The sequence below is a fragment of the Canis lupus genome, chromosome 16 (genome assembly GCF_048164855.1).
Source record: "Canis lupus baileyi chromosome 16, mCanLup2.hap1, whole genome shotgun sequence".
NCBI classification, from domain to species: Eukaryota; Metazoa; Chordata; class Mammalia; order Carnivora; family Canidae; genus Canis; species Canis lupus.
The window spans coordinates 21,649,487-21,663,424 of record NC_132853.1 but is presented as its reverse complement, the minus strand read 5'-3'; the positions used below and the strand labels follow the sequence as shown (position 1 = coordinate 21,663,424).

The following is a 13,938-nucleotide window of genomic DNA, read 5'->3' as shown; positions in this document are numbered from 1 at the left end:
TTCCATTAGTCTGATTGGGCCAGCTGAAGTCATGTGTCCACTCTGGGCCAATAGCATTCATTGGGAGATTGTCATGCCCTGGTTGGGTAAGCCTGGGTTCTGAACCCAGTGGTAGAAAAGGGATAGGAAAACTATCATTGGTTTAGAGCAGTGACATTTCACTCCTGCAGCCAGAGGTTAGTCAGCTTCCTGCAAGTCACATGAACTCCACTAAGGAGGAGGAAGGGAGGAAAGGATACTGGGTAGGAAATAGTGTCCACTGTCATAGAATCATATCTTAGAGTTGCTAGAAATTTATAAAGTACTGGACTTGGTTCACTCCCTAGCTGTTAGCTCCCTTCTCCCCACTTTAAACCCAGCTGCTGCTCAGTAATCTTGGGAAAACACAAAAACTGGAGATGCAGATTTCCATTCATCTGGGTTTCTCTTTAAGCCAAGGGTCTCAGACACTTTCCTTTCCAGATACTACGAGGAAGCAACTTCTCTTTGCTTTTTGAGATCTCTCCATTACAATTTTACTTACATGTGTGATCAGACCTGTCTTCAGCATGAGCCCCTTTACAAAGCCCACTGTTTTTATATTCAGGTGCCAACAACTACAGCATCCTCAACACCATCAGGTCAGTTACTGCCCTTCCTGCTGCTGTGGGTGGCCAGGTGCTTCCCACAGAGACACCTGAGAAAGTACAGGTCATTCAAAGGGACTTCCAGATCCCTATTTCTCTAGCTAAGAACTGGAGGTAATGGCTCCATAGCAACTGGGGAGGAGGGAGAGATAATGAATGATTCACACATATCATGATGTATATATGTGGAATACTATCACATAAATGTACTCAGATATTGGACACAATAGCTTTGGATGGTCAGGTGGGAGGATGAAGGAAGCAAGATATCCATTCAAAGTTATTCAATCCAAAAGCTTTGTTCCCATGAAAGTGACCATAAACGATAGTCCAGGAGGTATGGCTCCCTGCTGGAGCATGCAGCATGGATGGGACAGGCTTTGGCTTCTGTGCCATTCCTAGGACTTGGTTCTCAGGCCAACCTTAAATCTCCCACCTAATTAAGTATCTCACAGGTGAGTGGGTGAATGGATGTAATAATATTATCAGAATGATTTCCATTCCGTTGGGATCTATTTTTTAAGCAAATTATTTGCAACCATCAGTATTTTTACCATTAGTAGTAAAAACTAACTTGCAACGCACCTTGCAATTGGTCCTAACACACAGTGGACCACAAGGGCTGCCCTATTTTGTTAGCATCTTTAATTTAAACACATACAAATACACAAAAACAATAAGAAGTTGCCAGAACCAGAACACATATCAGTTGGACAAGGTGAAACTATTTGAACTAATAAGCCAGGGGGCCACCTCGCCTTTGATAAAGGTGGTTGCAGAATTTTCCAATTAACACCCATGCCTCTGCCAACACACACACTTTCCCCCCTCCCTGCATCTGAGAGGGCTGCATAGGCTATAAATTGAGCCCAAATCCAAAAGAAGTGAGGTTGACGGAGCTCTGAGAAAAAAAATGTGATGATTAGTCTCCTCTGGGCCTTCTCAGGTTGCTGTAATGGTTTTGGTCCTCAAATACTAGTGATTCTCTTTTCTGAAGCAGCAAAATTACAGGTAATTGCTTTTGGGAAAAGCCAAATAGCGGATGGCTTCTTCTCTGACCAGATTTATTTTAATTCTCAATAAACAGAATAATCGCATCCTTTGCTGTGCTCTCCAGGTCATTAGGGAGGCTCAGACTGTGACCATACCTGGGCACAGGACCTGAAATCAAATGCAGTAAACTACGTTCAATGGATAATTATCCTCTGTTATTGTTCAGCTGCAGAGGAAATGGCCCATAAGCTATCTGGATTCTTCCTTTGGCACCTGCCACCCAGAGCCATGTTGAAGGGGAAAAGCAGAGCGCAAAGAGATCTGAGTGACCTGGGCCATGTGGGGAAGGAGAGCCTTGTCTAAGAGCCCCTGTCTTCTCTTCCACAATACCAAGGAAAGAGGTCCATTGTGGTGGTGGTGGGGGGACTGTGGGGGGCAGGAGGGAAGGGCAGTCTCAGCTTCCCAGGGAATAAGGCTGAGACAGCATGACTCAGAAGTTGCAAGAATCTATCTCGATGCATGAGAAACATTGTCCTGGGTAGTACTCCGCGGTGGCTTGCCATGTCTGTCCCTTCTCTCATTTCGATCCTCCTCATGGCTAAATGCACCCCTCTTTGAGGAGGTGACCCAGTACCCATCTGAATGTATCCCTCCAAATTCCAACTCCCTAGGTCTCTGCTACAAAACTCTCTGGCACTGACCCACTTCTGCTTATGGACTGTGAACCTAGAGAAGGCGAAGAAAAAACTCAGACTAGGCACCTACTATATGCCTGGTACAGTACTCAGTATTTTAAATGCTATCCCATTCAGTTTTCACAATAATCCTAAGAAGAAGTCACTCCTCTTGTCCTTGCTGTATATGAGAAAACTGAGGCCCAGAAAGGTTAAGCAAGTCATCCAAGGACACACAGTAAGTAGGAGAACCAAGATTTACACCTGGGTCATCTGACCCCAAAGCCTGATATGTTCCCTTCAGTCGTTCATGAGAATGTCAGCTAGACTGCATTTGGACTTCTCTTCCAACCCCTGTCCTCTCCTGATGCAACTCCACTGACATGACCCCAGTCCTGTCCCCTCTGTCCAATAATGGCCTGAGGCTCTAGCTGCCTAGGCCTAATCTCCAGTTGGGAAATGTCCTCCTCAGATCTGCTTTCAAGATTTGATGCCCTTAACTCAGACCCTGTCAACTGTGGCCAAGATAAGGGCTGGAGGGCCATCCTCACTGATCAGAATATCAGAGCTATTACTGTGTGAGCCGGTAACTGAGTAGGGCTACCTCCCTAGAGAGGGGGGCATGCATGTGGCAGTGATCCAGAGAGGAATAGACTCAGCCACTGTGAGAATGTCCCCACTGCCCACCCTCAGCAGGGTGACCTAGGTCCCCCAGGTTCCCCACCACTCAGACCTATCTCCTCTCAGCCTTAACTCTTGCTGTCCTGGGAGTCCCATTTGCCTGACTGTTCATGCTATGGCCTTTGTCCATGATTCCTTGGACTTAAAAATGTTCTCCCTGGCCTCCACTTACACCTGGCTTACTCCTTCCCCTCTCTAGCTTGGACATTCTCATTAGTTTTCTATTGCTACAAACATAGGGGCTGAGAACAACATGCCTTCATGATCTCAGTGTCCATGGATCAGAAGTCCAGTTGGCTTAGCTGGGTCTGGGCTCTGGGTTCTACAAGGCTGTAATCAAGGTATGGCTTAGGGCTGTGTTCTCATCTAGATACTAGACAGGGGAAAATCCACTTAAAAAAAAGATTTATTTACTTGAGAGAGAGAGAGAAAGAGGGAGGAAGGGAGAGAGAATGTGAACAGGGAGAGGAGAAGAGAGAGAGGGAAACAAGTAGATTTCCCTGCTGAGCGGGGAGCTCAACAAGGCGCTCAATCCCAGGACCCTGAGGTCAGGACCTGAGCTGAAACAAGAACTGGACACTTAACCGACTGAGCTACCCAGGCACCCCAAAAATCTACTTTCAAGCTCACTCAGATTATCGGCAGAATTCATCTCTTTACAGCTGTAGGACTGAGGTCCCATTTTTTTTTGTGGGCTGTCAGCCAGGATTGTTCCGTTAGCTCCTAAAGTTTCCTGCTGCATGACCCTCTGCACAAAAGGATGGTTTGCTTTGTCAAGGGCAGCAGGAGAGCATCTCTGGCCTCTGGAGAAAGCCTATACCCCCTTCTAAAGTCTATACTCCCTTCAAAAATGATTACATCAGGCACACCCAAGATAACCTTCCTTTTGATTAACTTAAAGTCCACTGACTTGGGACTTTTTTTTTTAAATAATAAATTTATTTTTTATTGGTGTTCAACTTGCCAACATACAGAATAACACCCAGTGCTTATCCCGTCAAGTGCCCCCCTCAGTGCCCGTCACCCATTCACCCCCACCCCCCGCCCTCCTCCCCTTCCACCACCCCTAGTTCATTTCCCAGAGTTAGGAGTCTTTATGTTCTGTCTCCCTTTCTGACTTGGGACTTTAATCTGTAAAATCCCTTCACCCTCACCTTATACCGTAACCTAATCATGAGAATGGCATTCATCATCTTTGCTCTGTACTATAAGCTAATCAGGGGCATGACACCAGGGGCGTGGTCATGGTGTGCACAGCATTGTTTTCCTTTGGAAGACCTTCTTTGGTATCCAGGTTGGGTGTAGGACCCCTGTGTCTACGTCCATCTCCAGCTTACTTTGTTAAACACTTTCTTTATGTGTCTGCCTCTCACACTGCCACAGGAACTCATCAAAGACTAGGAAAGCACTTTGCCTATTTCTATATTCCGGGGACTGACCTTCATGTGTAGCACATGGAGAAGTTCCATAAATACTTGTCCAACTGAACTGGATGGGAATCATAAATGTAAGCTTTTTTTCTTGGCCAGAGATGGTTGCCACTCAATGTGTGTGGGCCCTCCCCAACATGGTACCCATGGCAGACATCACTAGTTGATCATAGTTCTCCTCCCCCAGGGTGAGCCGAGGGTCCTCCTCAAGCCAGAGGTATAGGCAGTGCCAAGACACTGAGCAGCAGTGTAAGAGATGAAACCTATGTTCTGACAACACCAGACACACGCTACTCCAGTGACCTGTACCTTTCTACCCTGATTTCATCCCCAACATCTAATCTACAGCTCAGAGGCATCCTGTCTCTCTTCAGTTCTGTTGTCTTTCTCCTACCTGTCCAGGCCTTTGTGGACTTTGGTTCTCCTGCCTGGATTTACCTTTGCGCACCCCTTCAGCCCTGGAAACACCATCGTGGGACCCTCTGCTGCAGCCAGCAAACAAACCTCAGCACCCCGCTCTTGCTCAGCCCCAGCCCAGCTTTCCCACTGGAGCCCAGGACTTGGACCTGCTCCTTGTTCTGAGGTCGGAACCAAATTGACAAGGCAGTCATGTGGGAAAACAGCCTTGATTCAGTCTCAAGTGGGAGACTCACTCTCAAAACATCATATGGCTCTCAATGTGCCTGCCACCCTGATAGAGAGCAGCAGTCTTTCAGTCGAGGATAAACAAATCATCACAACCTCCTATCCACCTGGTCCTTATATGACCTAGCCAGGAGAGAGACATGGGCATTGCCCCAGACGCTGTGGCCCTTTTATAGCTATTGAGCATCTGGCTTGAGTGCCATCTCCAGGCCTCAGTCTACTCATCTGACAGATGGGACCATACCACCCAAGAACTCTGCTATCTGGAATCCTGAGAGGATCAGCTATGGAACAAATGACCAGGAAGGGCACAACTGAAACCAAGGGACTGATAAGCTCTCTTCAAATGAATAAAAAGACCAACCCGACCAGCCCCTTTCTCTTATAATTCAAGTAAGCACCACCCAGCTGGTTAGGCTCCTTCCTTGTTTTCCAGGAGACAGCCAGCACTTTGGAGTCTTGGACTTTGTATTTCAGAGCTAGTCAACCCCTGATGGGAAACATGATCTTCAGCCGTTCCTTATCAAGGACGAGCTGTCAGGGTAATTTAGAGCTCAGGCAAGAGACACGAATTGGAGGGGGGTCTCCGGAGCATTCACCGGGGGAAGGCTGGAGATTCTGGCGAAGGCCACAGACAGGCAGCTGGTGATAGATGGAGGGGTGGGAGGTGGGTTGGGGGGAAGCCATTCATCCTCATGCACAACATGGGAGGGGGTCATGGTAGATAGGGAGCCTGCTTGGGGCCAAGCTAGGGGTGAAGGATTGTTTTCTATCCATGTAGACAGTAGCAGGTGGCATCTTCTGCCCTGGGGAGAGAGACAAAGCCAAGCTCTATAGGTGGGTGCCATGCCTCACTCCTCAGAGAAAGACTGTGACCTCTGGAGGAAGTGGAAAATGAGGACAAGGGCAAGGTCAGACTGGTAGACTTTGATGCCTCAAAAACTTGTTTTGGTGCCTGGGCAAAGGAGTAAGACAGACCAGAAAATCTAGGGGCTGCTGGCCCTGCTTGGATACGACAATACCATTTGGATCTGTCCCCTGCCCCAGACTTCATGCAATGGCTGGCTTTGCTACAGGATCCTGCTGTGATCTATTTTCCAACTCGGTACAGTATGTGGTGGCATTCCCACGAGAAGCTGGTGTTCCTGACGTGGACCAATTTGTTCCTCCTCTGAAATCTGATCATGGACATCTTTTCAACAATAATTTTGAAAATGACATGAATATAATTTCCTCAATTTTAAGAAAAAAAATTTCCCCTGAAACCACTGGAGCCTGCTGCTTCCTGTCAAAATCAGAACCTAGAAAAGATAATGACCAATTTAGCAGGCAATTATATGTTTATTATATTCATTTTAGCTTCACATATCAATATTTCATGGTGTTCTGCAAAGAGGAACCATCATTTCTATTTGCTCTGATATCTGAATGCATTTAAAGAGTTGTTTCTCGTTGCACTTGAGAAGCCAGTTCTAGGGGAAGCCACTACAAAGGAACTCCCAGTGGGATAGGGCTAGACTCCTGAAATCCATGGCAGCCACCAGCTTTTCTGACATTTCTGCTTTTTTCTGGAGATTTAGGCCAGCATTTTACTTTTAAAGATACCAAGCTATATAATTTGTAGGTTAAGTTAATGTAGCCTAGAGCCTTTTATATAACCTTTAGAAGGTTATAAGTGAAAAAGGTATAGAAAATTATTAGCAGAAACTCTAAAAACAATTACCTAGACTTGTGGAAAAAACTAGAAGTGAAGTCTACATGCAAATGGCTGAGTGTTCAAACATTTTCCCATCAGGATCGAACGGGTTGTGGGTTATGAGTTGAATTGTATCTCCTCACTCCCCAGGACCTCAAAATGTAACTTTAATTGGAAATAGGTCTTTGGAGATAAAATTAGTTAAGCTAATGTCATATAGAAATGGGCCTAATCTGACATGACTGGTGTCCTTATAAAAAGGGGAAATTTGGACACAGAGTTACCCATACATTGCCACCTGAAGAGTGGACGTGTTGCTACAAGCCAAGGAACTACCAAAAGCAGGGAGAAGGGCCTGGAACAGATGCTTCCCTAGGCCTTCAGAAAGAGTATGACATTGCCCACACCTTGGACTCAGACATCTAGCCTCCAGAACTGTGGGATGGTAAATTTCTCTTATTTGAGCCATTCAGCATGTGGTACTTTGCTACTTCAGCTCCAGAAAACTCATACACCAACTATCCTATCCCTTGCAGTGGAACAGGGCTCTGCGATGATGTTGAAGTGCCTCCACGGGCCTATGGGGTTTACTCCAACCTCCCTCCAGAAGCAATATTCTCCAAAGTCACATCAGCTGAGAGTAACCTTGGCAGGCTAGACAGGTTAGAAGTTAGCTCTGGTTAGAAGACTTTAGGGGCACCTGGATTGCTCAGTGGTTGAGCATCTGCCTTTGGCTCAGGTCGTGATCCTCAGGTCCTGAGATAGAGTCCCACATTGGGCTCCCCGCAGGGAGCCTGCTTCGGTGGTGTATGTGTGTGTGTGTGTGTGTGTGTGTGTCTGTGTCTCTCATGAATAAATAAATAAAAATCTTAAAAAAAAAAGACTAGGGGCATTTCCTATTTCATTTTTTAAAATATCCCAGGCAAGGCATACTGAACTCCTAATTCCACTCCTTGATTAAACATTAAAGGTTTGCACTGGCTCAGCAGAACATGGAGTTATCTGTTAACTTGCAATCATGCTAAATTCATAAATCTAATTTGGCTCTGGCATTCAGCCAAGAGAAAATGCAAGAGATTAACATTTTCAGATGATCAAGACTGGAAATGAAAATTATTCTGTTATTGTTTTTTTTTTAATTGATCTATCTAATGTGATTTCTAGAGGCCACACACAGATCTCCTGAATATGGAGTGAATAGGAAACGAAAAAGAGAAGTTCATCCCTTCCAGAGCCTTACTTAGAAAAATCCAGTCGTGAAGATGTACTGAAGTAATCACCTGTCGATTTGGCTTTCTATTTATGGAATCATAGCGTTCTATAGAGGTCACCTTGTATAAGCTCAACCTTATATAGATGAGAAAGTAAGGGTCAGGAAGGTCAAGTGTTTCAGGAAGTGGGGACAACATGAGTAACAGCCCGAGGCTGAGGCAGTCCAGTCCTCCAGCCATGCAGGGCCTCATCTGTTGTTCCGAGGAGCTTGGGCATCATGGGAAAATGGTGGGAAAGCCTTGAAATGCTCTCAGAAGGACTTGGCTGCCCGTGTGTGTGTTCCGATAGCTCTGTCTGGTAGAAAGGGGGAGGCTGGGTTGGAGAGAGCTGCTTAGGGGAAATCATGCTGACAGCTTGGGTAATGATTGATGGTGGCCTGGACATGGCACAGCAGTGATCCTGGATGCAAGGGGGCCAGAACCAGATACAATGGGGATGGATAGGACTTGGTTGTCATAGGCTGCCTCATGAGGGAGACAGAGGTGACAAGAACGGCCATAAGTTTCCTAGTTTGGGGTCAGATTGGATAGTTGCAAATTACAGAAACCCAACTGAAATTAGTCATCTCTGTGGGACATCCAGGGGCCCCACTGGTATCAGGGACTTTGGGACATGTGTGACATGCTTCTCTATGTTCCTTTTCTACTGTCTCATCTCAGCATCTCTGTTGGCCTCATTTTCACCCTCTGTCAGTCTGGGAGGGCACCTCCAGCTGTGAGTAGCCCCAGGTTTGTACCATCTCAGTGCAGAAAGTGTCCATGCATATGATGTCCTTGATTTCCCGGTCCCAGAACCCTGTCTGTCCCTGGACCCATCGCTGTGGCTGGAGGTTGGGTTCTAGGATGGCAGCTCAAAAGAAACACAAGGAGGGAGAAAAGGAGAGGGACAGAGAGAGAGAAAGAGAGGGAGAGAGAGGAGTGGTTCTCCTGAGAAGGAGAGGAATGCTTATATGCCAAGACAAAGGCAGGGAAGAACACAATAGACCTTCCCCTTCATGGTGCCAGAAGCTGACAGAGAGAGACAGGCAGGAGAGGCCAGTCCTGAGTTTGAAAAGGAGTTCCATCTAAAGAGGCTGAGTCTGTGGCCAGTGGAATATCCAGTGAATGGTTGGACACATGGAAGCCTGAGGCTGTGGGGAGAGGTGCCAGCTAAAAGCTAACAGCAGACAGTTCTTCAACTTACTAGCTGTGTGATCTAGGGCTAGTGTCTTAACCTCTCTGTCCTCAGTTTCCTCATCAGTAAAAATGAGGTTTATGGTTGCACCCACCTTAAAATATTATCGTGGTGATTAAACAATACAGGTCATTATGGGCAGATAGAATGGAGCCAGACATGAGGTAAACGCTGTAGAAGTGTGACCTGGTGTTATCCAGGAGATCAATGGAGCAACTCTGTCCACAGAAGCCAGGGAAGTAGAGCATGTAAGCAGAAGGGAGGGTCAGAGTGTCAGATGCAGCAGAGATTTTAGAACCACTGCTAAAGCCTAGACAATTTGGGAAGCCCTCTTAAATACAAAATTAGAAAAGCTAATATATATTTAGAAGGGGAAAACACATCCAAACAAATGACACATTTCAAGTAAACTACCAAGTACCGCAGCCAGAAGAGGCCATGTGGACAGGACCCAGAGCCCAGGTCCCATTGGCTCAATGCACCATCGTGGGTGGGGATGAGACCCATGGGTTCCCGAGGCCTTGGGGAAATGTTTCTCACCTGGCTCCCAGCAGGAGATTGAATGGTGGCCCTGCACGAACTCTTGCCTTGGCAACATAGCCCTCACTCTTCAGAGGGGGGAAAGGAAGTCTTTGGATGCTTCCTCTAGTGGAAGGAGACTCTGGGGGCTCTGGGAACATGCATGAGGGGTATGAGTTATCCTCAGTGTCTGCAGCTTGCCTGAGGTTCAGCCCTGCTGTGTTGCCAGTGCATTTCTGCAAACCTCTGCACTCCCAACCCAAGTCTTGCCAGTCTATAGATGAGCTCCCTCCCCAGAGCTAGGGTATCAAGCCTCCCCTCACTGTGGATACTGTGGGTACCACTTCCCTTTGGGTTGGATACTTGGAAAGCCAGTGCAGTAGACACAGCCCAGTGACCTACCTGCTACCTTCTCTGGTCCGGCAATGGGGACCATCAGGATAGTCACCTCTTTTCCCACGAAAGTCTTCCAACTGCTCCAGAGAGAGCAGAGGAGAAAGCCCAAGGTGTGTGGGGGGGCTCCTATCTTTAATCCTCTAGCACATTCCTAGCCTTGCCCCTCCATTCAGAGTGATGTCCGGGGCTACTCTGCTGGCTGGCTGCCCCCACCCACACTGCACTTCCAAGCATCAGGGGAGGTACCCCACCAAACAGCAACCCATCCTAAACCCAGTACTCCCCTATATATTACGTGCTATTCTCTGTTTCTTTAACTGTAAAATGGGAGCAGAAATAATAATACACCACCCCCCAGGTTATTCTAAAAGCTAAAATCTGGACTCTTCCGAAGCTCACGAAGTCTCTTCCTGCATCTCCCTTTTTAGCTTCTGCGTCCTCTCCATGTGTCATGCTGCTGCCTCAGCTGTGGCCTGGCCTTCTTCCTCCTCCTCAGCTAGACCACATACAACTACACCTCAGGGTCTTTGCACTTGTTGCTCCCTCTGCCTTCACCCACCTGGGTCCTTCTCAGCCCTCATAGCTCCGTGTAAAGGGTCTCTCATCCGTGTAGGTCCTGCCCCATCCCCCACCCCACATTGTTCCATCTGGAATCCTGTTGGCTACCTTTATATTAGCTTGTGTTCTTAGTGTCTGTCTGTCTGTCTAGCTACTCTCTGTGAGGGCAGGGCGGCAACTCCATTCATGGCTGCATCCCAGGACAAAGAGCCTGGCACCCGCAAGCGGATCATCAGGAAATCTGGTAAATGAGCAGAAGCATTAATAAATGACAAAATGAGACCATGGCCATGGCTAGTCCTTGGGATGCCAAATGTAGTTAATTCATTGTACTTCCTTCTCTTCCTTTCCTTTGAAAAGTGGGTTTGTGTGTGTTCAGTTTGATCACTTGTTGGGAAAGAGAAAGGCCAGGGACTGCAGGGAGAAATACTGGGGCTGGGGCCAGGGGCCAGGAGTCATGGCTAGTGAGCGACCTGAAATCTCTGCGGGAAGGAGGTTTCCTATGCTAGCTGTACGCAGGAGATAATCCAGGTTCAGTTGCTGCTGTACTACCTTGTTCAAGATATTTCTGGGAAGACTGATTGCAGAGGTAATCTATGTCTGGCCTTTGAACATACATTCTTGCTCAAACATGGACCACACTAAACCCAGAGCCAGCTTGCATGTAGACAGAAAGCACTGAGCCAAGGGGCTGGCCAGCTCTGCCTCTGTCTAGCTGTGAGACTCCAAGCAACTTACCTAATCTCTCAGGGCCTCAGTTTCCCCATCTGTGAAATGGAGAGATCCTCATTTGTGCCAACCATTTCCCAAGGTGACTATGAATCATAAGAGGGATTTCGGAGCAGCCCCTGGGGGTGCCCACTGGCCTCATACTTTCTTAGGTGTGGGCACTCAGTTCTCATCAGCTCTGGGGGACCAGCTGGATGTAGCCGCTCCCATGTGCTAGTTCAGAGTTCTCTAGACAAGGTCACGTTCCTCCTCCAGCCTCCAGGAAGCACACACCCTGGGAAAGGACAATCCTGATTGAAATCTGGCCTCTTTTTGGAAAAGAAAGGTGTATAGGCTTGGGAGAGTATGTGGTGCAGTGGTTTGCTATGGACTGGGCAACAGGAGCTTCAGCAAAGTCCCATTGACCCTCTTTGGGCCAACCCCTTCCTCCTCCTGGGCTGTGACAACATCACCTCTACAATGTGTGTGTGTGTGTGTGTGTGTGTGTGTGTGTGTGTGTGTGTGTTGGGATTAAACCAGGCACCATGGCTCATAACTCAGAGATCTTAATGAAAACTCTTCCTCATCCCCAGAGAATAGATAAAACCCAAACAAGTGAAACTGAGATGCCCTGAAACTCATCCATGGAGCCTAGTCAAGAGCCCTAGGTAGGAAGGTCTTTAAGGGACTTCCAGACTCTGAGCTCATGCTTTTTTAGGACAAACTCAGGTGGAACTAGCCACAGGGATCCTACTAAGCTCAAGGACAGGGATGTCCCTTGGCACCGAATGGTGCCCAAAGCTGGTCTGCGGAGAGATGCTGGGCAGGAAGAAGGTCTCAGGTGGAAAGATGATCAATTCGATGAAAAGAGGATTAAGACGGTAGCACGGCCCAGACCCTTCTAAGGAAGCCAGACTTGCTTGTGTTCTTTCTGTTATACCTCATTAGGCCGGCAGAGGACAGAAGAGAGCAATCTTGCTCTGGAGGCTCTAGTTCCTCGGAAGGCATCGTCGGCCCATCCATCCACCGGCTCACTTAAAAATGTATTTCTTAATTTGCAGGTTCTTAAAATTTGGACAAGTCACTTGATATTTCTGACCCTTTGTTCCAGTATTTACACACCGAAGATAATAGTATTTGCTTCATAGGGATAGATTTTTAAAGGACATAGCACGGGATGCCTGGGTGGCTCAGCAGTTGAGGGCCTGCCTTTGGCCTAGGGCATGACCCGGGGATTTGGGATCAGTCCCACATCGGGCTCCCTGCATGGAGCCTGCTTCTCCCTCTGTCTGTGTCTCTGCCTCTCTCTCTGTGTCTCTCATGAGTAAATAAATAAAATCTTTTTTAAAAAAATGAAGGACATAGCACATATATTTAGCAGTTTCTGGCACAGAGTAAGTACTAAAAAATAGTAGCTATTACTATTACCGTTATTTATTGATTCACCCAATAGTTCACTCACGCAATCATTTTAATGCATCAAGTATTAGTCTAGTGTCTGTTATGTAAAAAATACTGCCCTAGGTGCTGGGAGGGTGGGGGTGAGTTTTAAAGATGACTCAGATGTGCTCTCCCAAGACAAGCAGAGCAAACACTGCCAAGTAACTGTGATCCACTGTGGGGAAACATAAGGGGGCTTCCTGCTGGTGGGAGACACAAAGGGCATGTTCTTGGAAGCCTGCGCCTTTGAAATAAATAGCTTATTGAAAACACAGATGCAGGGACCTCAGCCCAGACCCACAGAATTCCCGGCTCCGAGGATGGAGCTGGCTCATCTGCATCTTCACAAAGCCCCACAAGCGATTCTGATAATGAGCTAGGTTCAGGGAAGCACTTAGGTGGCTACTGAAATATGCGTGGGAATTAATTCCCTGAAGAGAAGGCCACCAGGGCTCTGCTCCTTCCTGGGGAGGCCATGCTATTGCTGTGGGTGCAGTGGACTGGGTGGGGATTGTAGAAGCTTGAGACAAAAGGGATCCGGGGCTTCATCCCCAATGTAGGAAGCTTCTCCACCGCCCCCATGACATGCAGTCCTGGAGCGTTCGCTTTAATATCATTCCTCCTCTTTGAGCCTCAGTTTCTCATCTTTACAAAAGGGGATCGCCTCAGATGATCTTCAGATGCCTTTCAGCCCTGATGGCTTTTATGTGGACATCACTGCTCTGTTAGGTAAGACAGCATGCACTTCAAGAGAGAGCTGTTCCATGTCTTCTGTAGTGCCCTGTGCCCCGCAGAGAAAGTCCAGGCCCTTTCCCCTGGGGTGTGGGCTCCTCTTGGATGCCAGCCCTGCCTTCTCTCTTGCCCATCTTATTTCCTTTATACTTCAGTTAAAACGAACGAACGGATAACCTTCTTACTCTTCCCCAGTGCCCTACGTGTCTTCTCCCTTGGGTTCGTCATCTGCTATCTTGAAATTCTCTTTATCCCTCCAGCCTTCGCCCCCTCTCTACGCCTGAATCTGAGTCTCCCAAACTCTACAGGACTTTGTCCAAATGCTGCTTCCCCTGTGAGCTATTCCCTGATTTCTCCCAAATCAATGACTTCCTTCTCTTTTCTGGGTCTCCCAT

The 13,938-nt window shown here is 47.4% G+C and overlaps 1 protein-coding gene across 2 annotated transcripts in view; it reads left to right on the top strand.

Moving 5' to 3' along the window:
• The window catches only part of ASIC2 (acid sensing ion channel subunit 2), a 995,000-nt gene that overhangs the window by 379,249 nt on the left and 601,813 nt on the right, over positions 1 to 13,938 (top strand). The window lies entirely within an intron of this gene.